Source organism: Lithobates pipiens, unplaced genomic scaffold (genome assembly GCF_037356315.1).
Source record: "Lithobates pipiens isolate NorthernLeopardFrog02 unplaced genomic scaffold, aLitPip1_a1.2 Scaffold_18, whole genome shotgun sequence".
Lineage (NCBI taxonomy): Eukaryota > Metazoa > Chordata > Amphibia > Anura > Ranidae > Lithobates > Lithobates pipiens.
In genome coordinates this window covers 579,983,983-580,010,439 of record NW_027507758.1, presented here as the reverse complement: position 1 = coordinate 580,010,439, position 26,457 = coordinate 579,983,983, and the positions used below count along the sequence as shown (strand labels likewise).

Genomic DNA, 26,457 nt, shown 5'->3' with positions numbered 1-26,457 from the left:
CTCCCGCGTGGCAGGCGAGAATTCTACCACTGAACCACCAATGCTCCACGCCGGGCCACTTGCCACCACCCTCGCTCAGCTGGTCTAGGAGAGTCCAGCTCTCGCCCACGCTTGACTTGGGATTCGCTGGTCGAAAATCAATGGAAACGCCTAGTCGTCTACATTGTGACTTTGCCACATGGACCCACTCCCCGTGGGAATCGCTGGCAAACTACATCCACATGTGGTTGTTGAGGTTGGTCAGCGACAAGAGCAGAGTGGCGCAGCGGAAGCGTGCTGGGCCCATAACCCAGAGGTCGATGGATCGAAACCATCCTCTGCTACGTTGCCTTTTTCTATGCCAATCGATATTTGCTTGCGTGCGGGCCCAAAGGCCTTTCTTTCGCACACAAAGAGAAGTTGAACCTGATTCAGGTGATTCAACGAGTCCAAAGCTCTCAGCGTAAGCATGGCACTGGCACCTTTTGCGCTAATGAAATATTGTCTCTTGGCCATGGAGGCCTGCTCGTGCTTTGTTTACTAGATTGCTTTTGTCCAACACTGCCTACGTGACTTTGGCTGAAGCCACAGTTGCCACCACAAAAACGTGGCAATGCCTTGGCACGCGTTATGAGGAGGACTCCGGCTTCCCATGTTGCTCACGGCGCTCGGTTCCAAGCTTCAACATCAAACACAAAAGCAAGGTGTCTCCTGGCAAATCAGGAAAGCTGCATTTGGAGAATGCGGGCATCGATCCCGCTACCTCTCGCATGCTAAGCGAGCGCTCTACCATTTGAGCTAATCCCCCTTTGCTTGAGGTTGTTGCTTGTGCTATGCCTGATCCCTGTCCTCTCCTGGGCTATGTGTAAACTATAGGCAGTTTTGCTAAATCCACAACTTGCTCTGGCCGCTAGACACCAGGAGAGCCACTCCCCCAAGACCTTGGACAACTGAGCCCCTTCTGAAGTATGGCCCCATGGGTTTCAATGATGTCATTGGGAGAAGGTGGTTTCAAAAAGCACTCACACTGCCTAATACATTCTCGACAAGAAACACCTTGTGCCTTGAGGCATTCCATGGGGCTGGAAATTGGGGGAGAGAGCTACAAACACCAAGAGCCCATAATTGCATTGGCCGGGAATCGAACCCGGGCCTCCCGCGTGGCAGGCGAGAATTCTACCACTGAACCACCAATGCTCCACGCCGGGCCAGGCGCCACCACCCTCGCTCAGCTGGCCTAGGAGAGTCCAGCTCTCGCCCACGCTTGACTTGGGATTCGCTTGTCGAAATCCATGAGGATGGCCAGCGACAAGAGCAGAGTGGCGCAGCGGAAGCGTGCTGGGCCCATAACCCAGAGGTCGATGGATCGAAACCATCCTCTGCTACGTTGCCTTTTCCTATGCCAATCGATATTTGCTTGCGGGCCCAAAGGCCTTTCTTTCGCACACAAAGAGAAGTTGAACCTGATTCAGGTGATTCAACGAGTCCAAAGCTCTCAGCGTAAGCATGGCACTGGCACCTTTCCCCCTAATGGAATATTGTCTCTTGGCCATGGAAGCCTGGTCGTGCTTTCTTTAATTGATTGCTTTTGTCCAATACTGCCTACGTGACTTTGGCTGAAGCCACAGATGCCACCACAAAAACGTGGCAATGCCTTGGCACATGTTATGAGGAGCACTCCGGCTTCCCATGTTGCTCACGGCGCTCGGTTCCAAGCTTCAACATCAAACACAAAAGCAAGGTGCCTCCCGTGAAACCAGGAAAGCTGCGTTTGGAGAATGCGGGCATCGATCCCGCTACCTCTCGCATGCAAAGCGAGCGCTCTGCCACTTGAGCTAATCCCCCTTTGCTCGAGTGTGTTGCTTGCGCTATGGCTGATCCCTGTCCTCTCCTGGGCTATGTGTAAAATATAGTCAGTTTTGCGAAATCCCCAACCTGCTCTGGCCGCTAGACACCAGGAGAGCCACCCGCTTTCCTAGCGTAGAAGGTTTGCACCCCCCTTTTTTTTCCCTCCTACGACCTTTGACAACTGAGCCCCTTCAGAGGTATGGCCCCATGGGTTTCAATGATGTAATTGGGAGAAGGCTGGTTTCAAAAAGCACTCACACCGCCTAGTACATTCTCGACAAGAAACACCTTGTGCCTTGATGCACTCCACGGGGCTGGAAATTGGGGGAGAGCGCTGCAAACACAAAGAGCCCATAATTGCATTGGCCGGGAATCGAACCCGGGCCTCCCGCGTGGCAGGCGAGAATTCTACCACTTAACCACCAATGCTCCACGCCGGGCCACTTGCCACCACCCTCGCTCAGCTGGTCTAGGAGAGTCCAGCTCTCGCCCACGCTTGACTTGGGATTCGCTGGTCGAAAATCAATGGAAACGCCTAGTCGTCTACATTGTGACTTTGCCACATGGACCCACTCCCCGTGGGAATCGCTGGCAAACTACATCCACATGTGGTTGTTGAGGTTGGTCAGCGACAAGAGCAGAGTGGCGCAGCGGAAGCGTGCTGGGCCCATAACCCAGAGGTCGATGGATCGAAACCATCCTCTGCTACGTTGCCCTTTCCTATGCCAATCGATATTTGCTTGCGTGCGGGCCCAAAGGCCTTTCTTTCGCACACAAAGAGAAGTTGAACCTGATTCAGGTGATTCAACGAGTCCAAAGCTCTCAGCGTAAGCATGGCACTGGCACCTTTTGCGCTAATGAAATATTGTCTCTTGGCCATGGAGGCCTGCTCGTGCTTTGTTTACTAGATTGCTTTTGTCCAACACTGCCTACGTGACTTTGGCTGAAGCCACAGTTGCCACCACAAAAACGTGGCAACGCCTTGGCACGCGTTATGAGGAGGACTCCGGCTTCCCATGTTGCTCACGGCGCTCGGTTCCAAGCTTCAACATCAAACACAAAAGCAAGGTGTCTCCTGGCAAATCAGGAAAGCTGCATTTGGAGAATGCGGGCATCGATCCCGCTACCTCTCGCATGCTAAGCGAGCGCTCTACCATTTGAGCTAATCCCCCTTTGCTTGAGGTTGTTGCTTGTGCTATGGCTGATCCCTGTCCTCTCCTGGGCTATGTGTAAACTATAGGCAGTTTTGCTAAATCCACAACTTGCTCTGGCCGCTAGACACCAGGAGAGCCACTCCCCCAAGACCTTGGACAACTGAGCCCCTTCTGAAGTATGGCCCCATGGGTTTCAATGATGTCATTGGGAGAAGGTGGTTTCAAAAAGCACTCACACCGCCTAATACATTCTCGACAAGAAACACCTTGTGCCTTGAGGCATTCCATGGGGCTGGAAATTGGGGGAGAGAGCTACAAACACCAAGAGCCCATAATTGCATTGGCCGGGAATCGAACCCGGGCCTCCCGCGTGGCAGGCGAGAATTCTACCACTGAACCACCAATGCTCCACGCCGGGCCAGGCGCCACCACCCTCGCTCAGCTGGCCTAGGAGAGTCCAGCTCTCGCCCACGCTTGACTTGGGATTCGCTTGTCGAAATCCATGAGGATGGTCAGCGACAAGAGCAGAGTGGCGCAGCGGAAGCGTGCTGGGCCCATAACCCAGAGGTCGATGGATCAAAACCATCCTCTGCTACGTTGCCTTTTCCTATGCCAATCGATATTTGCTTGCGGGCCCAAAGGCCTTTCTTTCGCACACAAAGAGAAGTTGAACCTGATTCAGGTGATTCAACGAGTCCAAAGCTCTCAGCGTAAGCATGGCACTGGCACCTTTCCCCCTAATGGAATATTGTCTCTTGGCCATGGAAGCCTGGTCGTGCTTTCTTTAATTGATTGCTTTTGTCCAATACTGCCTACGTGACTTTGGCTGAAGCCACAGATGCCACCACAAAAACGTGGCAATGCCTTGGCACATGTTATGAGGAGCACTCCGGCTTCCCATGTTGCTCACGGCGCTCGGTTCCAAGCTTCAACATCAAACACAAAAGCAAGGTGTCTCCTGGCAAATCAGGAAAGCTGCATTTGGAGAATGCGGGCATCGATCCCGCTACCTCTCGCATGCTAAGCGAGCACTCTACCATTTGAGCTAATCCCCCTTTGCTTGAGGTTGTTGCTTGTGCTATGGCTGATCCCTGTCCTCTCCTGGGCTATGTGTAAACTATAGGCAGTTTTGCTAAATCCACAACTTGCTCTGGCCACTAGACACCAGGAGAGCCACTCCCCCAAGACCTTGGACAACTGAGCCCCTTCTGAAGTATGGCCCCATGGGTTTCAATGATGTCATTGGGAGAAGGTGGTTTCAAAAAGCACTCACACCGCCTAATACATTCTCGACAAGAAACACCTTGTGCCTTGAGGCATTCCATGGGGCTGGAAATTGGGGGAGAGAGCTACAAACACCAAGAGCCCATAATTGCATTGGCCGGGAATCGAACCCGGGCCTCCCGCGTGGCAGGCGAGAATTCTACCACTGAACCACCAATGCTCCACGCCGGGCCAGGCGCCACCACCCTCGCTCAGCTGGCCTAGGAGAGTCCAGCTCTCGCCCACGCTTGACTTGGGATTCGCTTGTCGAAATCCATGAGGATGGTCAGCGACAAGAGCAGAGTGGCGCAGCGGAAGCGTGCTGGGCCCATAACCCAGAGGTCGATGGATCGAAACCATCCTCTGCTACGTTGCCTTTTCCTATGCCAATCGATATTTGCTTGCGGGCCCAAAGGCCTTTCTTTCGCACACAAAGAGAAGTTGAACCTGATTCAGGTGATTCAACGAGTCCAAAGCTCTCAGCGTAAGCATGGCACTGGCACCTTTCCCCCTAATGGAATATTGTCTCTTGGCCATGGAAGCCTGGTCGTGCTTTCTTTAATTGATTGCTTTTGTCCAATACTGCCTACGTGACTTTGGCTGAAGCCACAGATGCCACCACAAAAACGTGGCAATGCCTTGGCACATGTTATGAGGAGCACTCCGGCTTCCCATGTTGCTCACGGCGCTCGGTTCCAAGCTTCAACATCAAACACAAAAGCAAGGTGCCTCCCGTGAAACCAGGAAAGCTGCGTTTGGAGAATGCGGGCATCGATCCCGCTACCTCTCGCATGCAAAGCGAGCGCTCTGCCACTTGAGCTAATCCCCCTTTGCTCGAGTGTGTTGCTTGCGCTATGGCTGATCCCTGTCCTCTCCTGGGCTATGTGTAAAATATAGTCAGTTTTGCGAAATCCACAACCTGCTCTGGCCGCTAGACACCAGGAGAGCCACCCGCTTTCCTAGCGTAGAAGGTTTGCACCCCCCTTTTTTTTCCCTCCTACGACCTTTGACAACTGAGCCCCTTCAGAGGTATGGCCCCATGGGTTTCAATGATGTAATTGGGAGAAGGCTGGTTTCAAAAAGCACTCACACCGCCTAGTACATTCTCGACAAGAAACACCTTGTGCCTTGATGCACTCCACGGGGCTGGAAATTGGGGGAGAGCGCTGCAAACACAAAGAGCCCATAATTGCATTGGCCGGGAATCGAACCCGGGCCTCCCGCGTGGCAGGCGAGAATTCTACCACTGAACCACCAATGCTCCACGCCGGGCCACTTGCCACCACCCTCGCTCAGCTGGTCTAGGAGAGTCCAGCTCTCGCCCACGCTTGACTTGGGATTCGCTGGTCGAAAATCAATGGAAACGCCTAGTCGTCTACATTGTGACTTTGCCACATGGACCCACTCCCCGTGGGAATCGCTGGCAAACTACATCCACATGTGGTTGTTGAGGTTGGTCAGCGACAAGAGCAGAGTGGCGCAGCGGAAGCGTGCTGGGCCCATAACCCAGAGGTCGATGGATCGAAACCATCCTCTGCTACGTTGCCTTTTTCTATGCCAATCGATATTTGCTTGCGTGCGGGCCCAAAGGCCTTTCTTTCGCACACAAAGAGAAGTTGAACCTGATTCAGGTGATTCAACGAGTCCAAAGCTCTCAGCGTAAGCATGGCACTGGCACCTTTTGCGCTAATGAAATATTGTCTCTTGGCCATGGAGGCCTGCTCGTGCTTTGTTTACTAGATTGCTTTTGTCCAACACTGCCTACGTGACTTTGGCTGAAGCCACAGTTGCCACCACAAAAACGTGGCAACGCCTTGGCACGCGTTATGAGGAGGACTCCGGCTTCCCATGTTGCTCACGGCGCTCGGTTCCAAGCTTCAACATCAAACACAAAAGCAAGGTGTCTCCTGGCAAATCAGGAAAGCTGCATTTGGAGAATGCGGGCATCGATCCCGCTACCTCTCGCATGCTAAGCGAGCGCTCTACCATTTGAGCTAATCCCCCTTTGCTTGAGGTTGTTGCTTGTGCTATGGCTGATCCCTGTCCTCTCCTGGGCTATGTGTAAACTATAGGCAGTTTTGCTAAATCCACAACTTGCTCTGGCCGCTAGACACCAGGAGAGCCACTCCCCCAAGACCTTGGACAACTGAGCCCCTTCTGAAGTATGGCCCCATGGGTTTCAATGATGTCATTGGGAGAAGGTGGTTTCAAAAAGCACTCACACCGCCTAATACATTCTCGACAAGAAACACCTTGTGCCTTGAGGCATTCCATGGGGCTGGAAATTGGGGGAGAGAGCTACAAACACCAAGAGCCCATAATTGCATTGGCCGGGAATCGAACCCGGGCCTCCCGCGTGGCAGGCGAGAATTCTACCACTGAACCACCAATGCTCCACGCCGGGCCAGGCGCCACCACCCTCGCTCAGCTGGCCTAGGAGAGTCCAGCTCTCGCCCACGCTTGACTTGGGATTCGCTTGTCGAAATCCATGAGGATGGCCAGCGACAAGAGCAGAGTGGCGCAGCGGAAGCGTGCTGGGCCCATAACCCAGAGGTCGATGGATCGAAACCATCCTCTGCTACGTTGCCTTTTCCTATGCCAATCGATATTTGCTTGCGGGCCCAAAGGCCTTTCTTTCGCACACAAAGAGAAGTTGAACCTGATTCAGGTGATTCAACGAGTCCAAAGCTCTCAGCGTAAGCATGGCACTGGCACCTTTCCCCCTAATGGAATATTGTCTCTTGGCCATGGAAGCCTGGTCGTGCTTTCTTTAATTGATTGCTTTTGTCCAATACTGCCTACGTGACTTTGGCTGAAGCCACAGATGCCACCACAAAAACGTGGCAATGCCTTGGCACATGTTATGAGGAGCACTCCGGCTTCCCATGTTGCTCACGGCGCTCGGTTCCAAGCTTCAACATCAAACACAAAAGCAAGGTGCCTCCCGTGAAACCAGGAAAGCTGCGTTTGGAGAATGCGGGCATCGATCCCGCTACCTCTCGCATGCAAAGCGAGCGCTCTGCCACTTGAGCTAATCCCCCTTTGCTCGAGTGTGTTGCTTGCGCTATGGCTGATCCCTGTCCTCTCCTGGGCTATGTGTAAAATATAGTCAGTTTTGCGAAATCCACAACCTGCTCTGGCCGCTAGACACCAGGAGAGCCACCCGCTTTCCTAGCGTAGAAGGTTTGCACCCCCCTTTTTTTTCCCTCCTACGACCTTTGACAACTGAGCCCCTTCAGAGGTATGGCCCCATGGGTTTCAATGATGTAATTGGGAGAAGGCTGGTTTCAAAAAGCACTCACACCGCCTAGTACATTCTCGACAAGAAACACCTTGTGCCTTGATGCACTCCACGGGGCTGGAAATTGGGGGAGAGCGCTGCAAACACAAAGAGCCCATAATTGCATTGGCCGGGAATCGAACCCGGGCCTCCCGCGTGGCAGGCGAGAATTCTACCACTGAACCACCAATGCTCCACGCCGGGCCACTTGCCACCACCCTCGCTCAGCTGGTCTAGGAGAGTCCAGCTCTCGCCCACGCTTGACTTGGGATTCGCTGGTCGAAAATCAATGGAAACGCCTAGTCGTCTACATTGTGACTTTGCCACATGGACCCACTCCCCGTGGGAATCGCTGGCAAACTACATCCACATGTGGTTGTTGAGGTTGGTCAGCGACAAGAGCAGAGTGGCGCAGCGGAAGCGTGCTGGGCCCATAACCCAGAGGTCGATGGATCGAAACCATCCTCTGCTACGTTGCCCTTTCCTATGCCAATCGATATTTGCTTGCGTGCGGGCCCAAAGGCCTTTCTTTCGCACACAAAGAGAAGTTGAACCTGATTCAGGTGATTCAACGAGTCCAAAGCTCTCAGCGTAAGCATGGCACTGGCACCTTTTGCGCTAATGAAATATTGTCTCTTGGCCATGGAGGCCTGCTCGTGCTTTGTTTACTAGATTGCTTTTGTCCAACACTGCCTACGTGACTTTGGCTGAAGCCACAGTTGCCACCACAAAAACGTGGCAACGCCTTGGCACGCGTTATGAGGAGGACTCCGGCTTCCCATGTTGCTCACGGCGCTCGGTTCCAAGCTTCAACATCAAACACAAAAGCAAGGTGTCTCCTGGCAAATCAGGAAAGCTGCATTTGGAGAATGCGGGCATCGATCCCGCTACCTCTCGCATGCTAAGCGAGCGCTCTACCATTTGAGCTAATCCCCCTTTGCTTGAGGTTGTTGCTTGTGCTATGGCTGATCCCTGTCCTCTCCTGGGCTATGTGTAAACTATAGGCAGTTTTGCTAAATCCACAACTTGCTCTGGCCGCTAGACACCAGGAGAGCCACTCCCCCAAGACCTTGGACAACTGAGCCCCTTCTGAAGTATGGCCCCATGGGTTTCAATGATGTCATTGGGAGAAGGTGGTTTCAAAAAGCACTCACACCGCCTAATACATTCTCGACAAGAAACACCTTGTGCCTTGAGGCATTCCATGGGGCTGGAAATTGGGGGAGAGAGCTACAAACACCAAGAGCCCATAATTGCATTGGCCGGGAATCGAACCCGGGCCTCCCGCGTGGCAGGCGAGAATTCTACCACTGAACCACCAATGCTCCACGCCGGGCCAGGCGCCACCACCCTCGCTCAGCTGGCCTAGGAGAGTCCAGCTCTCGCCCACGCTTGACTTGGGATTCGCTTGTCGAAATCCATGAGGATGGTCAGCGACAAGAGCAGAGTGGCGCAGCGGAAGCGTGCTGGGCCCATAACCCAGAGGTCGATGGATCGAAACCATCCTCTGCTACGTTGCCTTTTCCTATGCCAATCGATATTTGCTTGCGGGCCCAAAGGCCTTTCTTTCGCACACAAAGAGAAGTTGAACCTGATTCAGGTGATTCAACGAGTCCAAAGCTCTCAGCGTAAGCATGGCACTGGCACCTTTCCCCCTAATGGAATATTGTCTCTTGGCCATGGAAGCCTGGTCGTGCTTTCTTTAATTGATTGCTTTTGTCCAATACTGCCTACGTGACTTTGGCTGAAGCCACAGATGCCACCACAAAAACGTGGCAATGCCTTGGCACATGTTATGAGGAGCACTCCGGCTTCCCATGTTGCTCACGGCGCTCGGTTCCAAGCTTCAACATCAAACACAAAAGCAAGGTGCCTCCCGTGAAACCAGGAAAGCTGCGTTTGGAGAATGCGGGCATCGATCCCGCTACCTCTCGCATGCAAAGCGAGCGCTCTGCCACTTGAGCTAATCCCCCTTTGCTCGAGTGTGTTGCTTGCGCTATGGCTGATCCCTGTCCTCTCCTGGGCTATGTGTAAAATATAGTCAGTTTTGCGAAATCCACAACCTGCTCTGGCCGCTAGACACCAGGAGAGCCACCCGCTTTCCTAGCGTAGAAGGTTTGCACCCCCCTTTTTTTTCCCTCCTACGACCTTTGACAACTGAGCCCCTTCAGAGGTATGGCACCATGGGTTTCAATGATGTAATTGGGAGAAGGCTGGTTTCAAAAAGCACTCACACCGCCTAGTACATTCTCGACAAGAAACACCTTGTGCCTTGATGCACTCCACGGGGCTGGAAATTGGGGGAGAGCGCTGCAAACACAAAGAGCCCATAATTGCATTGGCCGGGAATCGAACCCGGGCCTCCCGCGTGGCAGGCGAGAATTCTACCACTGAACCACCAATGCTCCACGCCGGGCCACTTGCCACCACCCTCGCTCAGCTGGTCTAGGAGAGTCCAGCTCTCGCCCACGCTTGACTTGGGATTCGCTGGTCGAAAATCAATGGAAACGCCTAGTCGTCTACATTGTGACTTTGCCACATGGACCCACTCCCCGTGGGAATCGCTGGCAAACTACATCCACATGTGGTTGTTGAGGTTGGTCAGCGACAAGAGCAGAGTGGCGCAGCGGAAGCGTGCTGGGCCCATAACCCAGAGGTCGATGGATCGAAACCATCCTCTGCTACGTTGCCCTTTCCTATGCCAATCGATATTTGCTTGCGTGCGGGCCCAAAGGCCTTTCTTTCGCACACAAAGAGAAGTTGAACCTGATTCAGGTGATTCAACGAGTCCAAAGCTCTCAGCGTAAGCATGGCACTGGCACCTTTTGCGCTAATGAAATATTGTCTCTTGGCCATGGAGGCCTGCTCGTGCTTTGTTTACTAGATTGCTTTTGTCCAACACTGCCTACGTGACTTTGGCTGAAGCCACAGTTGCCACCACAAAAACGTGGCAACGCCTTGGCACGCGTTATGAGGAGGACTCCGGCTTCCCATGTTGCTCACGGCGCTCGGTTCCAAGCTTCAACATCAAACACAAAAGCAAGGTGTCTCCTGGCAAATCAGGAAAGCTGCATTTGGAGAATGCGGGCATCGATCCCGCTACCTCTCGCATGCTAAGCGAGCGCTCTACCATTTGAGCTAATCCCCCTTTGCTTGAGGTTGTTGCTTGTGCTATGGCTGATCCCTGTCCTCTCCTGGGCTATGTGTAAACTATAGGCAGTTTTGCTAAATCCACAACTTGCTCTGGCCGCTAGACACCAGGAGAGCCACTCCCCCAAGACCTTGGACAACTGAGCCCCTTCTGAAGTATGGCCCCATGGGTTTCAATGATGTCATTGGGAGAAGGTGGTTTCAAAAAGCACTCACACCGCCTAATACATTCTCGACAAGAAACACCTTGTGCCTTGAGGCATTCCATGGGGCTGGAAATTGGGGGAGAGAGCTACAAACACCAAGAGCCCATAATTGCATTGGCCGGGAATCGAACCCGGGCCTCCCGCGTGGCAGGCGAGAATTCTACCACTGAACCACCAATGCTCCACGCCGGGCCAGGCGCCACCACCCTCGCTCAGCTGGCCTAGGAGAGTCCAGCTCTCGCCCACGCTTGACTTGGGATTCGCTTGTCGAAATCCATGAGGATGGTCAGCGACAAGAGCAGAGTGGCGCAGCGGAAGCATGCTGGGCCCATAACCCAGAGGTCGATGGATCGAAACCATCCTCTGCTACGTTGCCTTTTCCTATGCCAATCGATATTTGCTTGCGGGCCCAAAGGCCTTTCTTTCGCACACAAAGAGAAGTTGAACCTGATTCAGGTGATTCAACGAGTCCAAAGCTCTCAGCGTAAGCATGGCACTGGCACCTTTCCCCCTAATGGAATATTGTCTCTTGGCCATGGAAGCCTGGTCGTGCTTTCTTTAATTGATTGCTTTTGTCCAATACTGCCTACGTGACTTTGGCTGAAGCCACAGATGCCACCACAAAAACGTGGCAATGCCTTGGCACATGTTATGAGGAGCACTCCGGCTTCCCATGTTGCTCACGGCGCTCGGTTCCAAGCTTCAACATCAAACACAAAAGCAAGGTGCCTCCCGTGAAACCAGGAAAGCTGCGTTTGGAGAATGCGGGCATCGATCCCGCTACCTCTCGCATGCAAAGCAAGCGCTCTGCCACTTGAGCTAATCCCCCTTTGCTCGAGTGTGTTGCTTGCGCTATGGCTGATCCCTGTCCTCTCCTGGGCTATGTGTAAAATATAGTCAGTTTTGCGAAATCCACAACCTGCTCTGGCCGCTAGACACCAGGAGAGCCACCCGCTTTCCTAGCGTAGAAGGTTTGCACCCCCCTTTTTTTTCCCTCCTACGACCTTTGACAACTGAGCCCCTTCAGAGGTATGGCCCCATGGGTTTCAATGATGTAATTGGGAGAAGGCTGGTTTCAAAAAGCACTCACACCGCCTAGTACATTCTCGACAAGAAACACCTTGTGCCTTGATGCACTCCACGGGGCTGGAAAATGGGGGAGAGCGCTGCAAACACAAAGAGCCCATAATTGCATTGGCTGGGAATCGAACCCGGGCCTCCCGCGTGGCAGGCGAGAATTCTACCACTGAACCACCAATGCTCCACGCCGGGCCACTTGCCACCACCCTCGCTCAGCTGGTCTAGGAGAGTCCAGCTCTCGCCCACGCTTGACTTGGGATTCGCTGGTCGAAAATCAATGGAAACGCCTAGTCGTCTACATTGTGACTTTGCCACATGGACCCACTCCCCGTGGGAATCGCTGGCAAACTACATCCACATGTGGTTGTTGAGGTTGGTCAGCGACAAGAGCAGAGTGGCGCAGCGGAAGCGTGCTGGGCCCATAACCCAGAGGTCGATGGATCGAAACCATCCTCTGCTACGTTGCCTTTTTCTATGCCAATCGATATTTGCTTGCGTGCGGGCCCAAAGGCCTTTCTTTCGCACACAAAGAGAAGTTGAACCTGATTCAGGTGATTCAACGAGTCCAAAGCTCTCAGCGTAAGCATGGCACTGGCACCTTTTGCGCTAATGAAATATTGTCTCTTGGCCATGGAGGCCTGCTCGTGCTTTGTTTACTAGATTGCTTTTGTCCAACACTGCCTACGTGACTTTGGCTGAAGCCACAGTTGCCACCACAAAAACGTGGCAACGCCTTGGCACGCGTTATGAGGAGGACTCCGGCTTCCCATGTTGCTCACGGCGCTCGGTTCCAAGCTTCAACATCAAACACAAAAGCAAGGTGTCTCCTGGCAAATCAGGTAAGCTGCATTTGGAGAATGCGGGCATCGATCCCGCTACCTCTCGCATGCTAAGCGAGCGCTCTACCATTTGAGCTAATCCCCCTTTGCTTGAGGTTGTTGCTTGTGCTATGGCTGATCCCTGTCCTCTCCTGGGCTATGTGTAAACTATAGGCAGTTTTGCTAAATCCACAACTTGCTCTGGCCGCTAGACACCAGGAGAGCCACTCCCCCAAGACCTTGGACAACTGAGCCCCTTCTGAAGTATGGCCCCATGGGTTTCAATGATGTCATTGGGAGAAGGTGGTTTCAAAAAGCACTCACACCGCCTAATACATTCTCGACAAGAAACACCTTGTGCCTTGAGGCATTCCATGGGGCTGGAAATTGGGGGAGAGAGCTACAAACACCAAGAGCCCATAATTGCATTGGCCGGGAATCGAACCCGGGCCTCCCGCGTGGCAGGCGAGAATTCTACCACTGAACCACCAATGCTCCACGCCGGGCCAGGGGCCACCACCCTCGCTCAGCTGGCCTAGGAGAGTCCAGCTCTCGCCCACGCTTGACTTGGGATTCGCTTGTCGAAATCCATGAGGATGGTCAGCGGCAAGAGCAGAGTGGCGCAGCGGAAGCGTGCTGGGCCCATAACCCAGAGGTCGATGGATCGAAACCATCCTCTGCTACGTTGCCTTTTCCTATGCCAATCGATATTTGCTTGCGGGCCCAAAGGCCTTTCTTTCGCACACAAAGAGAAGTTGAACCTGATTCAGGTGATTCAACGAGTCCAAAGCTCTCAGCGTAAGCATGGCACTGGCACCTTTCCCCCTAATGGAATATTGTCTCTTGGCCATGGAAGCCTGGTCGTGCTTTCTTTAATTGATTGCTTTTGTCCAATACTGCCTACGTGACTTTGGCTGAAGCCACAGATGCCACCACAAAAACGTGGCAATGCCTTGGCACATGTTATGAGGAGCACTCCGGCTTCCCATGTTGCTCACGGCGCTCGGTTCCAAGCTTCAACATCAAACACAAAAGCAAGGTGCCTCCCGTGAAACCAGGAAAGCTGCGTTTGGAGAATGCGGGCATCGATCCCGCTACCTCTCGCATGCAAAGCGAGCTCTCTGCCACTTGAGCTAATCCCCCTTTGCTCGAGTGTGTTGCTTGCGCTATGGCTGATCCCTGTCCTCTCCTGGGCTATGTGTAAAATATAGTCAGTTTTGCGAAATCCACAACCTGCTCTGGCCGCTAGACACCAGGAGAGCCACCCGCTTTCCTAGCGTAGAAGGTTTGCACCCCCCTTTTTTTCCCTCCTACGACCTTTGACAACTGAGCCCCTTCAGAGGTATGGCCCCATGGGTTTCAATGATGTAATTGGGAGAAGGCTGGTTTCAAAAAGCACTCACACCGCCTAGTACATTCTCGACAAGAAACACCTTGTGCCTTGATGCACTCCACGGGGCTGGAAATTGGGGGAGAGCGCTGCAAACACAAAGAGCCCATAATTGCATTGGCCGGGAATCGAACCCGGGCCTCCCGCGTGGCAGGCGAGAATTCTACCACTGAACCACCAATGCTCCACGCCGGGCCACTTGCCACCACCCTCGCTCAGCTGGTCTAGGAGAGTCCAGCTCTCGCCCACGCTTGACTTGGGATTCGCTGGTCGAAAATCAATGGAAACGCCTAGTCGTCTACATTGTGACTTTGCCACATGGACCCACTCCCCGTGGGAATCGCTGGCAAACTACATCCACATGTGGTTGTTGAGGTTGGTCAGCGACAAGAGCAGAGTGGCGCAGCGGAAGCGTGCTGGGCCCATAACCCAGAGGTCGATGGATCGAAACCATCCTCTGCTACGTTGCCTTTTTCTATGCCAATCGATATTTGCTTGCGTGCGGGCCCAAAGGCCTTTCTTTCGCACACAAAGAGAAGTTGAACCTGATTCAGGTGATTCAACGAGTCCAAAGCTCTCAGCGTAAGCATGGCACTGGCACTTTTTGCGCTAATGAAATATTGTCTCTTGGCCATGGAGGCCTGCTCGTGCTTTGTTTACTAGATTGCTTTTGTCCAACACTGCCTACGTGACTTTGGCTGAAGCCACAGTTGCCACCACAAAAACGTGGCAACGCCTTGGCACGCGTTATGAGGAGGACTCCGGCTTCCCATGTTGCTCACGGCGCTCGGTTCCAAGCTTCAACATCAAACACAAAAGCAAGGTGTCTCCTGGCAAATCAGGAAAGCTGCATTTGGAGAATGCGGGCATCGATCCCGCTACCTCTCGCATGCTAAGCAAGCGCTCTACCATTTGAGCTAATCCCCCTTTGCTTGAGGTTGTTGCTTGTGCTATGGCTGATCCCTGTCCTCTCCTGGGCTATGTGTAAACTATAGGCAGTTTTGCTAAATCCACAACTTGCTCTGGCCGCTAGACACCAGGAGAGCCACTCCCCCAAGACCTTGGACAACTGAGCCCCTTCTGAAGTATGGCCCCATGGGTTTCAATGATGTCATTGGGAGAAGGTGGTTTCAAAAAGCACTCACACCGCCTAATACATTCTCGACAAGAAACACCTTGTGCCTTGAGGCATTCCATGGGGCTGGAAATTGGGGGAGAGAGCTACAAACACCAAGAGCCCATAATTGCATTGGCCGGGAATCGAACCCGGGCCTCCCGCGTGGCAGGCGAGAATTCTACCACTGAACCACCAATGCTCCACGCCGGGCCAGGCGCCACCACCCTCGCTCAGCTGGCCTAGGAGAGTCCAGCTCTCGCCCACGCTTGACTTGGGATTCGCTTGTCGAAATCCATGAGGATGGTCAGCGACAAGAGCAGAGTGGCGCAGCGGAAGCGTGCTGGGCCCATAACCCAGAGGTCGATGGATCGAAACCATCCTCTGCTACGTTGCCTTTTCCTATGCCAATCGATATTTGCTTGCGGGCCCAAAGGCCTTTCTTTCGCACACAAAGAGAAGTTGAACCTGATTCAGGTGATTCAACGAGTCCAAAGCTCTCAGCGTAAGCATGGCACTGGCACCTTTCCCCCTAATGGAATATTGTCTCTTGGCCATGGAAGCCTGGTCGTGCTTTCTTTAATTGATTGCTTTTGTCCAATACTGCCTACGTGACTTTGGCTGAAGCCACAGATGCCACCACAAAAACGTGGCAATGCCTTGGCACATGTTATGAGGAGCACTCCGGCTTCCCATGTTGCTCACGGCGCTCGGTTCCAAGCTTCAACATCAAACACAAAAGCAAGGTGCCTCCCGTGAAACCAGGAAAGCTGCGTTTGGAGAATGCGGGCATCGATCCCGCTACCTCTCGCATGCAAAGCGAGCGCTCTGCCACTTGAGCTAATCCCCCTTTGCTCGAGTGTGTTGCTTGCGCTATGGCTGATCCCTGTCCTCTCCTGGGCTATGTGTAAAATATAGTCAGTTTTGCGAAATCCACAACCTGCTCTGGCCGCTAGACACCAGGAGAGCCACCCGCTTTCCTAGCGTAGAAGGTTTGCACCCCCCTTTTTTTTCCCTCCTACGACCTTTGACAACTGAGCCCCTTCAGAGGTATGGCCCCATGGGTTTCAATGATGTAATTGGGAGAAGGCTGGTTTCAAAAAGCACTCACACCGCCTAGTACATTCTCGACAAGAAACACCTTGTGCCTTGATGCACTCCACGGGGCTGGAAATTGGGGGAGAGCGCTGCAAACTCAAAGAGCCCATAATTGCATTGGCCGGGAATCGAACCCGGGCCTCCCGCGTGGCAGGCGAGAATTCTACCACTGAACCACCAATGCTCCACGCCGGGCCACTTGCCACCACCCTCGCTCAGCTGGTCTAGGAGAGTCCAGCTCTCGCCCACGCTTGACTTGGGATTCGCTGGTCGAAAATCAATGGAAACGCCTAGTCGTCTACATTGTGACTTTGCCACATGGACCCACTCCCCGTGGGAATCGCTGGCAAACTACATCCACATGTGGTTGTTGAGGTTGGTCAGCGACAAGAGCAGAGTGGCGCAGCGGAAGCGTGCTGGGCCCATAACCCAGAGGTCGATGGATCGAAACCATCCTCTGCTACGTTGCCTTTTTCTATGCCAATCGATATTTGCTTGCGTGCGGGCCCAAAGGCCTTTCTTTCGCACACAAAGAGAAGTTGAACCTGATTCAGGTGATTCAACGAGTCCAAAGCTCTCAGCGTAAGCATGGCACTGGCACCTTTTGCGCTAATGAAATATTGTCTCTTGGCCATGGAGGCCTGCTCGTGCTTTGTTTACTAGATTGCTTTTGTCCAACACTGCCTACGTGACTTTGGCTGAAGCCACAGTTGCCACCACAAAAACGTGGCAACGCCTTGGCACGCGTTATGAGGAGGACTCCGGCTTCCCATGTTGCTCACGGCGCTCGGTTCCAAGCTTCAACATCAAACACAAAAGCAAGGTGTCTCCTGGCAAATCAGGAAAGCTGCATTTGGAGAATGCGGGCATCGATCCCGCTACCTCTCGCATGCTAAGCGAGCGCTCTACCATTTGAGCTAATCCCCCTTTGCTTGAGGTTGTTGCTTGTGCTATGGCTGATCCCTGTCCTCTCCTGGGCTATGTGTAAACTATAGGCAGTTTTGCTAAATCCACAACTTGCTCTGGCCGCTAGACACCAGGAGAGCCACTCCCCCAAGACCTTGGACAACTGAGCCCCTTCTGAAGTATGGCCCCATGGGTTTCAATGATGTCATTGGGAGAAGGTGGTTTCAAAAAGCACTCACACCGCCTAATACATTCTCGACAAGAAACACCTTGTGCCTTGAGGCATTCCATGGGGCTGGAAATTGGGGGAGAGAGCTACAAACACCAAGAGCCCATAATTGCATTGGCCGGGAATCGAACCCGGGCCTCCCGCGTGGCAGGCGAGAATTCTACCACTGAACCACCAATGCTCCACGCCGGGCCAGGCGCCACCACCCTCGCTCAGCTGGCCTAGGAGAGTCCAGCTCTCGCCCACGCTTGACTTGGGATTCGCTTGTCGAAATCCATGAGGATGGTCAGCGACAAGAGCAGAGTGGCGCAGCGGAAGCGTGCTGGGCCCATAACCCAGAGGTCGATGGATCGAAACCATCCTCTGCTACGTTGCCTTTTCCTATGCCAATCGATATTTGCTTGCGGGCCCAAAGGCCTTTCTTTCGCACACAAAGAGAAGTTGAACCTGATTCAGGTGATTCAACGAGTCCAAAGCTCTCAGCGTAAGCATGGCACTGGCACCTTTCCCCCTAATGGAATATTGTCTCTTGGCCATGGAAGCCTGGTCGTGCTTTCTTTAATTGATTGCTTTTGTCCAATACTGCCTACGTGACTTTGGCTGAAAGTTGCTCACGGCGCTCGGTTCCAAGCTTCAACATCAAACACAAAAGCAAGGTGCCTCCCGTGAAACCAGGAAAGCTGCGTTTGGAGAATGCGGGCATCGATCCCGCTACCTCTCGCATGCAAAGCGAGCACTCTGCCACTTGAGCTAATCCCACTTTGCTCGAGTGTGTTGCTTGCGCTATGGCTGATCCCTGTCCTCTCCTGGGCTATGTGTAAAATATAGTCAGTTTTGCGAAATCCACAACCTGCTCTGGCCGCTAGACACCAGGAGAGCCACCCGCTTTCCTAGCGTAGAAGGTTTGCACCCCCCTTTTTTTTCCCTCCTACGACCTTTGACAACTGAGCCCCTTCAGAGGTATGGCCCCATGGGTTTCAATGATGTAATTGGGAGAAGGCTGGTTTCAAAAAGCACTCACACCGCCTAGTACATTCTCGACAAGAAACACCTTGTGCCTTGATGCACTCCACGGGGCTGGAAATTGGGGGAGAGCGCTGCAAACACAAAGAGCCCATAATTGCATTGGCCGGGAATCGAACCCGGGCCTCCCGCGTGGCAGGCGAGAATTCTACCACTGAACCACCAATGCTCCACGCCGGGCCACTTGCCACCACCCTCGCTCAGCTGGTCTAGGAGAGTCCAGCTCTCGCCCACGCTTGACTTGGGATTCGCTGGTCGAAAATCAATGGAAACGCCTAGTCGTCTACATTGTGACTTTGCCACATGGACCCACTCCCCGTGGGAATCGCTGGCAAACTACATCCACATGTGGTTGTTGAGGTTGGTCAGCGACAAGAGCAGAGTGGCGCAGCGGAAGCGTGCTGGGCCCATAACCCAGAGGTCGATGGATCGAAACCATCCTCTGCTACGTTGCCTTTTTCTATGCCAATCGATATTTGCTTGCGTGCGGGCCCAAAGGCCTTTCTTTCGCACACAAAGAGAAGTTGAACCTGATTCAGGTGATTCAACGAGTCCAAAGCTCTCAGCGTAAGCATGGCACTGGCACCTTTTGCGCTAATGAAATATTGTCTCTTGGCCATGGAGGCCTGCTCGTGCTTTGTTTACTAGATTGCTTTTGTCCAACACTGCCTACGTGACTTTGGCTGAAGCCACAGTTGCCACCACAAAAACGTGGCAACGCCTTGGCACGCGTTATGAGGAGGACTCCGGCTTCCCATGTTGCTCACGGCGCTCGGTTCCAAGCTTCAACATCAAACACAAAAGCAAGGTGTCTCCTGGCAAATCAGGAAAGCTGCATTTGGAGAATGCGGGCATCGATCCCGCTACCTCTCGCATGCTAAGCGAGCGCTCTACCATTTGAGCTAATCCCCCTTTGCTTGAGGTTGTTGCTTGTGCTATGGCTGATCCCTGTCCTCTCCTGGGCTATGTGTAAACTATAGGCAGTTTTGCTAAATCCACAACTTGCTCTGGCCGCTAGACACCAGGAGAGCCACTCCCCCAAGACCTTGGACAACTGAGCCCCTTCTGAAGTATGGCCCCATGGGTTTCAATGATGTCATTGGGAGAAGGTGGTTTCAAAAAGCACTCACACCGCCTAATACATTCTCGACAAGAAACACCTTGTGCCTTGAGGCATTCCATGGGGCTGGAAATTGGGGGAGAGAGCTACAAACACCAAGAGCCCATAATTGCATTGGCCGGGAATCGAACCCGGGCCTCCCGCGTGGCAGGCGAGAATTCTACCACTGAACCACCAATGCTCCACGCCGGGCCAGGCGCCACCACCCTCGCTCAGCTGGCCTAGGAGAGTCCAGCTCTCGCCCACGCTTGACTTGGGATTCGCTTGTCGAAATCCATGAGGATGGCCAGCGACAAGAGCAGAGTGGCGCAGCGGAAGCGTGCTGGGTCCATAACCCAGAGGTCGATGGATCAAAACCATCCTCTGCTACGTTGCCTTTTCCTATGCCAATCGATATTTGCTTGCGGGCCCAAAGGCCTTTCTTTCGCACACAAAGAGAAGTTGAACCTGATTCAGGTGATTCAACGAGTCCAAAGCTCTCAGCGTAAGCATGGCACTGGCACCTTTCCCCCTAATGGAATATTGTCTCTTGGCCATGGAAGCCTGGTCGTGCTTTCTTTAATTGATTGCTTTTGTCCAATACTGCCTACGTGACTTTGGCTGAAGCCACAGATGCCACCACAAAAACGTGGCAATGCCTTGGCACATGTTATGAGGAGCACTCCGGCTTCCCATGTTGCTCACGGCGCTCGGTTCCAAGCTTCAACATCAAACACAAAAGCAAGGTGCCTCCCGTGAAACCAGGAAAGCTGCGTTTGGAGAATGCGGGCATCGATCCCGCTACCTCTCGCATGCAAAGCGAGCGCTCTGCCACTTGAGCTAATCCCCCTTTGCTCGAGTGTGTTGCTTGCGCTATGGCTGATCCCTGTCCTCTCCTGGGCTATGTGTAAAATATAGTCAGTTTTGCGAAATCCACAACCTGCTCTGGCCGCTAGACACCAGGAGAGCCACCCGCTTTCCTAGCGTAGAAGGTTTGCACCCCCCTTTTTTTCCCCTCCTACGACCTTTGACAACTGAGCCCCTTCAGAGGTATGGCCCCATGGGTTTCAATGATGTAATTGGGAGAAGGCTGGTTTCAAAAAGCACTCACACCGCCTAGTACATTCTCGACAAGAAACACCTTGTGCCTTGATGCACTCCACGGGGCTGGAAATTGGGGGAGAGCGCTGCAAACACAAAGAGCCCATAATTGCATTGGCCGGGAATCGAACCCGGGCCTCCCGCGTGGCAGGCGAGAATTCTACCACTGAACCACCAATGCTCCACGCCGGGCCACTTGCCACCACCCTCGCTCAGCTGGTCTAGGAGAGTCCAGCTCTCGCCCACGCTTGACTTGGGATTCGCTGGTCGAAAATCAATGGAAACGCCTAGTCGTCTACATTGTGACTTTGCCACATGGACCCACTCCCCGTGGGAATCGCTGGCAAACTACATCCACATGTGGTTGTTGAGGTTGGTCAGCGACAAGAGCAGAGTGGCGCAGCGGAAGCGTGCTGGGCCCATAACCCAGAGGTCGATGGATCGAAACCATCCTCTGCTACGTTGCCTTTTTCTATGCCAATCGATATTTGCTTGCGTGCGGGCCCAAAGGCCTTTCTTTCGCACACAAAGAGAAGTTGAACCTGATTCAGGTGATTCAACGAGTCCAAAGCTCTCAGCGTAAGCATGGCACTGGCACCTTTTGCGCTAATGAAATATTGTCTCTTGGCCATGGAGGCCTGCTCGTGCTTTGTTTACTAGATTGCTTTTGTCCAACACTGCCTACGTGACTTTGGCTGAAGCCACAGTTGCCACCACAAAAACGTGGCAACGCCTTGGCACGCGTTATGAGGAGGACTCCGGCTTCCCATGTTGCTCACGGCGCTCGGTTCCAAGCTTCAACATCAAACACAAAAGCAAGGTGTCTCCTGGCAAATCAGGAAAGCTGCATTTGGAGAATGCGGGCATCGATCCCGCTACCTCTCGCATGCTAAGCGAGCGCTCTACCATTTGAGCTAATCCCCCTTTGCTTGAGGTTGTTGCTTGTGCTATGGCTGATCCCTGTCCTCTCCTGGGCTATGTGTAAACTATAGGCAGTTTTGCTAAATCCACAACTTGCTCTGGCCGCTAGACACCAGGAGAGCCACTCCCCCAAGACCTTGGACAACTGAGCCCCTTCTGAAGTATGGCCCCATGGGTTTCAATGATGTCATTGGGAGAAGGTGGTTTCAAAAAGCACTCACACCGCCTAATACATTCTCGACAAGAAACACCTTGTGCCTTGAGGCATTCCATGGGGCTGGAAATTGGGGGAGAGAGCTACAAACACCAAGAGCCCATAATTGCATTGGCCGGGAATCGAACCCGGGCCTCCCGCGTGGCAGGCGAGAATTCTACCACTGAACCACCAATGCTCCACGCCGGGCCAGGCGCCACCACCCTCGCTCAGCTGGCCTAGGAGAGTCCAGCTCTCGCCCATGCTTGACTTGGGATTCGCTTGTCGAAATCCATGAGGATGGCCAGCGACAAGAGCAGAGTGGCGCAGCGGAAGCGTGCTGGGCCCATAACCCAGAGGTCGATGGATCGAAACCATCCTCTGCTACGTTGCCTTTTCCTATGCCAATCGATATTTGCTTGCGGGCCCAAAGGCCTTTCTTTCGCACACAAAGAGAAGTTGAACCTGATTCAGGTGATTCAACGAGTCCAAAGCTCTCAGCGTAAGCATGGCACTGGCACCTTTCCCCCTAATGGAATATTGTCTCTTGGCCATGGAAGCCTGGTCGTGCTTTCTTTAATTGATTGCTTTTGTCCAATACTGCCTACGTGACTTTGGCTGAAGCCACAGATGCCACCACAAAAACGTGGCAATGCCTTGGCACATGTTATGAGGAGCACTCCGGCTTCCCATGTTGCTCACGGCGCTCGGTTCCAAGCTTCAACATCAAACACAAAAGCAAGGTGCCTCCCGAGAAACCAGGAAAGCTGCGTTTGGAGAATGCGGGCATCGATCCCGCTACCTCTCGCATGCAAAGCGAGTGCTCTGCCACTTGAGCTAATCCCCCTTTGCTCGAGTGTGTTGCTTGCGCTATGGCTGATCCCTGTCCTCTCCTGGGCTATGTGTAAAATATAGTCAGTTTTGCGAAATCCACAACCTGCTCTGGCCGCTAGACACCAGGAGAGCCACCCGCTTTCCTAGCGTAGAAGGTTTGCACCCCCCTTTTTTTTCCCTCCTACGACCTTTGACAACTGAGCCCCTTCAGAGGTATGGCCCCATGGGTTTCAATGATGTAATTGGGAGAAGGCTGGTTTCAAAAAGCACTCACACCGCCTAGTACATTCTCGACAAGAAACACCTTGTGCCTTGATGCACTCCACGGGGCTGGAAATTGGGGGAGAGCGCTGCAAACACAAAGAGCCCATAATTGCATTGGCCGGGAATCGAACCCGGGCCTCCCGCGTGGCAGGCGAGAATTCTACCACTGAACCACCAATGCTCCACGCCGGGCCACTTGCCACCACCCTCGCTCAGCTGGTCTAGGAGAGTCCAGCTCTCGCCCACGCTTGACTTGGGATTCGCTGGTCGAAAATCAATGGAAACGCCTAGTCGTCTACATTGTGACTTTGCCACATGGACCCACTCCCCGTGGGAATCGCTGGCAAACTACATCCACATGTGGTTGTTGAGGTTGGTCAGCGACAAGAGCAGAGTGGCGCAGCGGAAGCGTGCTGGGCCCATAACCCAGAGGTCGATGGATCGAAACCATCCTCTGCTACGTTGCCTTTTTCTATGCCAATCGATATTTGCTTGCGTGCGGGCCCAAAGGCCTTTCTTTCGCACACAAAGAGAAGTTGAACCTGATTCAGGTGATTCAACGAGTCCAAAGCTCTCAGCGTAAGCATGGCACTGGCACCTTTTGCGCTAATGAAATATTGTCTCTTGGCCATGGAGGCCTGCTCGTGCTTTGTTTACTAGATTGCTTTTGTCCAACACTGCCTACGTGACTTTGGCTGAAGCCACAGTTGCCACCACAAAAACGTGGCAACGCCTTGGCACGCGTTATGAGGAGGACTCCGGCTTCCCATGTTGCTCACGGCGCTCGGTTCCAAGCTTCAACATCAAACACAAAAGCAAGGTGTCTCCTGGCAAATCAGGAAAGCTGCATTTGGAGAATGCGGGCATCGATCCCGCTACCTCTCGCATGCTAAGCGAGCGCTCTACCATTTGAGCTAATCCCCCGTTGCTTGAGGTTGTTGCTTGTGCTATGGCTGATCCCTGTCCTCTCCTGGGCTATGTGTAAACTATAGGCAGTTTTGCTAAATCCACAACTTGCTCTGGCCGCTAGACACCAGGAGAGCCACTCCCCCAAGACCTTGGACAACTGAGCCCCTTCTGAAGTATGGCCCCATGGGTTTCAATGATGTCATTGGGAGAAGGTGGTTTCAAAAAGCACTCACACCGCCTAATACATTCTCGACAAGAAACACCTTGTGCCTTGAGGCATTCCATGGGGCTGGAAATTGGGGGAGAGAGCTACAAACACCAAGAGCCCATAATTGCATTGGCCGGGAATCGAACCCGGGCCTCCCGCGTGGCAGGCGAGAATTCTACCACTGAACCACCAATGCTCCACGCCGGGCCAGGCGCCACCACCCTCGCTCAGCTGGCCTAGGAGAGTCCAGCTCTCGCCCATGCTTGACTTGGGATTCGCTTGTCGAAATCCATGAGGATGGCCAGCGACAAGAGCAGAGTGGCGCAGCGGAAGCGTGCTGGGCCCATAACCCAGAGGTCGATGGATTGAAACCATCCTCTGCTACGTTGCCTTTTCCTATGCCAATCGATATTTGCTTGCGGGCCCAAAGGCCTTTCTTTCGCACACAAAGAGAAGTTGAACCTGATTCAGGTGATTCAACGAGTCCAAAGCTCTCAGCGTAAGCATGGCACTGGCACCTTTCCCCCTAATGGAATATTGTCTCTTGGCCATGGAAGCCTGGTCGTGCTTTCTTTAATTGATTGCTTTTGTCCAATACTGCCTACGTGACTTTGGCTGAAGCCACAGATGCCACCACAAAAACGTGGCAATGCCTTGGCACATGTTATGAGGAGCACTCCGGCTTCCCATGTTGCTCACGGCGCTCGGTTCCAAGCTTCAACATCAAACACAAAAGCAAGGTGCCTCCCGTGAAACCAGGAAAGCTGCGTTTGGAGAATGCGGGCATCGATCCCACTACCTCTCGCATGCAAAGCGAGCGCTCTGCCACTTGAGCTAATCCCCCTTTGCTCGAGTGTGTTGCTTGCGCTATGGCTGATCCCTGTCCTCTCCTGGGCTATGTGTAAAATATAGTCAGTTTTGCGAAATCCACAACCTGCTCTGGCCGCTAGACACCAGGAGAGCCACCCGCTTTCCTAGCGTAGAAGGTTTGCACCCCCCTTTTTTTTCCCTCCTACGACCTTTGACAACTGAGCCCCTTCAGAGGTATGGCCCCATGGGTTTCAATGATGTAATTGGGAGAAGGCTGGTTTCAAAAAGCACTCACACCGCCTAGTACATTCTCGACAAGAAACACCTTGTGCCTTGATGCACTCCACGGGGCTGGAAATTGGGGGAGAGCGCTGCAAACACAAAGAGCCCATAATTGCATTGGCCGGGAATCGAACCCGGGCCTCCCGCGTGGCAGGCGAGAATTCTACCACTGAACCACCAATGCTCCACGCCGGGCCACTTGCCACCACCCTCGCTCAGCTGGTCTAGGAGAGTCCAGCTCTCGCCCACGCTTGACTTGGGATTCGCTGGTCGAAAATCAATGGAAACGCCTAGTCGTCTACATTGTGACTTTGCCACATGGACCCACTCCCCGTGGGAATCGCTGGCAAACTACATCCACATGTGGTTGTTGAGGTTGGTCAGCAACAAGAGCAGAGTGGCGCAGCGGAAGCGTGCTGGGCCCATAACCCAGAGGTCGATGGATCGAAACCATCCTCTGCTACGTTGCCTTTTTCTATGCCAATCGATATTTGCTTGCGTGCGGGCCCAAAGGCCTTTCTTTCGCACACAAAGAGAAGTTGAACCTGATTCAGGTGATTCAACGAGTCCAAAGCTCTCAGCGTAAGCATGGCACTGGCACCTTTTGCGCTAATGAAATATTGTCTCTTGGCCATGGAGGCCTGCTCGTGCTTTGTTTACTAGATTGCTTTTGTCCAACACTGCCTACGTGACTTTGGCTGAAGCCACAGTTGCCACCACAAAAACGTGGCAACGCCTTGGCACGCGTTATGAGGAGGACTCCGGCTTCCCATGTTGCTCACGGCGCTCGGTTCCAAGCTTCAACATCAAACACAAAAGCAAGGTGTCTCCTGGCAAATCAGGAAAGCTGCATTTGGAGAATGCGGGCATCGATCCCGCTACCTCTCGCATGCTAAGCGAGCGCTCTACCATTTGAGCTAATCCCCCTTTGCTTGAGGTTGTTGCTTGTGCTATGGCTGATCCCTGTCCTCTCCTGGGCTATGTGTAAACTATAGGCAGTTTTGCTAAATCCACAACTTGCTCTGGCCGCTAGACACCAGGAGAGCCACTCCCCCAAGACCTTGGACAACTGAGCCCCTTCTGAAGTATGGCCCCATGGGTTTCAATGATGTCATTGGGAGAAGGTGGTTTCAAAAAGCACTCACACCGCCTAATACATTCTCGACAAGAAACACCTTGTGCCTTGAGGCATTCCATGGGGCTGGAAATTGGGGGAGAGAGCTACAAACACCAAGAGCCCATAATTGCATTGGCCGGGAATCGAACCCGGGCCTCCCGCGTGGCAGGCGAGAATTCTA

General features: G+C 53.2%; 11 non-coding genes across 11 annotated transcripts; all 11 read right to left on the bottom strand.

The window, feature by feature from the left end:
- Window positions 1-714: 714 nt before the first annotated feature.
- On the bottom strand, window positions 715-787 carry TRNAA-AGC (transfer RNA alanine (anticodon AGC)). The gene has a single exon. It is a non-coding gene; the product is annotated as a tRNA-Ala (tRNA).
- A 2,139-nt stretch (window positions 788-2,926) lies between these two features.
- On the bottom strand, window positions 2,927-2,999 carry TRNAA-AGC (transfer RNA alanine (anticodon AGC)). Its single transcript has one exon. It is a non-coding gene; the product is annotated as a tRNA-Ala (tRNA).
- Window positions 3,000-6,175: 3,176 nt separating this feature from the next.
- Window positions 6,176-6,248, bottom strand: TRNAA-AGC (transfer RNA alanine (anticodon AGC)). Its single transcript has one exon. It is a non-coding gene; the product is annotated as a tRNA-Ala (tRNA).
- A 2,139-nt stretch (window positions 6,249-8,387) lies between these two features.
- Window positions 8,388-8,460, bottom strand: TRNAA-AGC (transfer RNA alanine (anticodon AGC)). Its single transcript has one exon. It is a non-coding gene; the product is annotated as a tRNA-Ala (tRNA).
- A 2,139-nt stretch (window positions 8,461-10,599) lies between these two features.
- On the bottom strand, window positions 10,600-10,672 carry TRNAA-AGC (transfer RNA alanine (anticodon AGC)). The gene has a single exon. It is a non-coding gene; the product is annotated as a tRNA-Ala (tRNA).
- A 2,139-nt stretch (window positions 10,673-12,811) lies between these two features.
- Window positions 12,812-12,884, bottom strand: TRNAA-AGC (transfer RNA alanine (anticodon AGC)). The gene has a single exon. It is a non-coding gene; the product is annotated as a tRNA-Ala (tRNA).
- Window positions 12,885-17,234: 4,350 nt separating this feature from the next.
- TRNAA-AGC (transfer RNA alanine (anticodon AGC)) lies at window positions 17,235-17,307 on the bottom strand. The gene has a single exon. It is a non-coding gene; the product is annotated as a tRNA-Ala (tRNA).
- A 2,070-nt stretch (window positions 17,308-19,377) lies between these two features.
- TRNAA-AGC (transfer RNA alanine (anticodon AGC)) lies at window positions 19,378-19,450 on the bottom strand. The gene has a single exon. It is a non-coding gene; the product is annotated as a tRNA-Ala (tRNA).
- Window positions 19,451-21,589: 2,139 nt separating this feature from the next.
- TRNAA-AGC (transfer RNA alanine (anticodon AGC)) lies at window positions 21,590-21,662 on the bottom strand. The gene has a single exon. It is a non-coding gene; the product is annotated as a tRNA-Ala (tRNA).
- Window positions 21,663-23,801: 2,139 nt separating this feature from the next.
- On the bottom strand, window positions 23,802-23,874 carry TRNAA-AGC (transfer RNA alanine (anticodon AGC)). Its single transcript has one exon. It is a non-coding gene; the product is annotated as a tRNA-Ala (tRNA).
- Window positions 23,875-26,013: 2,139 nt separating this feature from the next.
- On the bottom strand, window positions 26,014-26,086 carry TRNAA-AGC (transfer RNA alanine (anticodon AGC)). The gene has a single exon. It is a non-coding gene; the product is annotated as a tRNA-Ala (tRNA).
- Window positions 26,087-26,457: the final 371 nt, after the last annotated feature.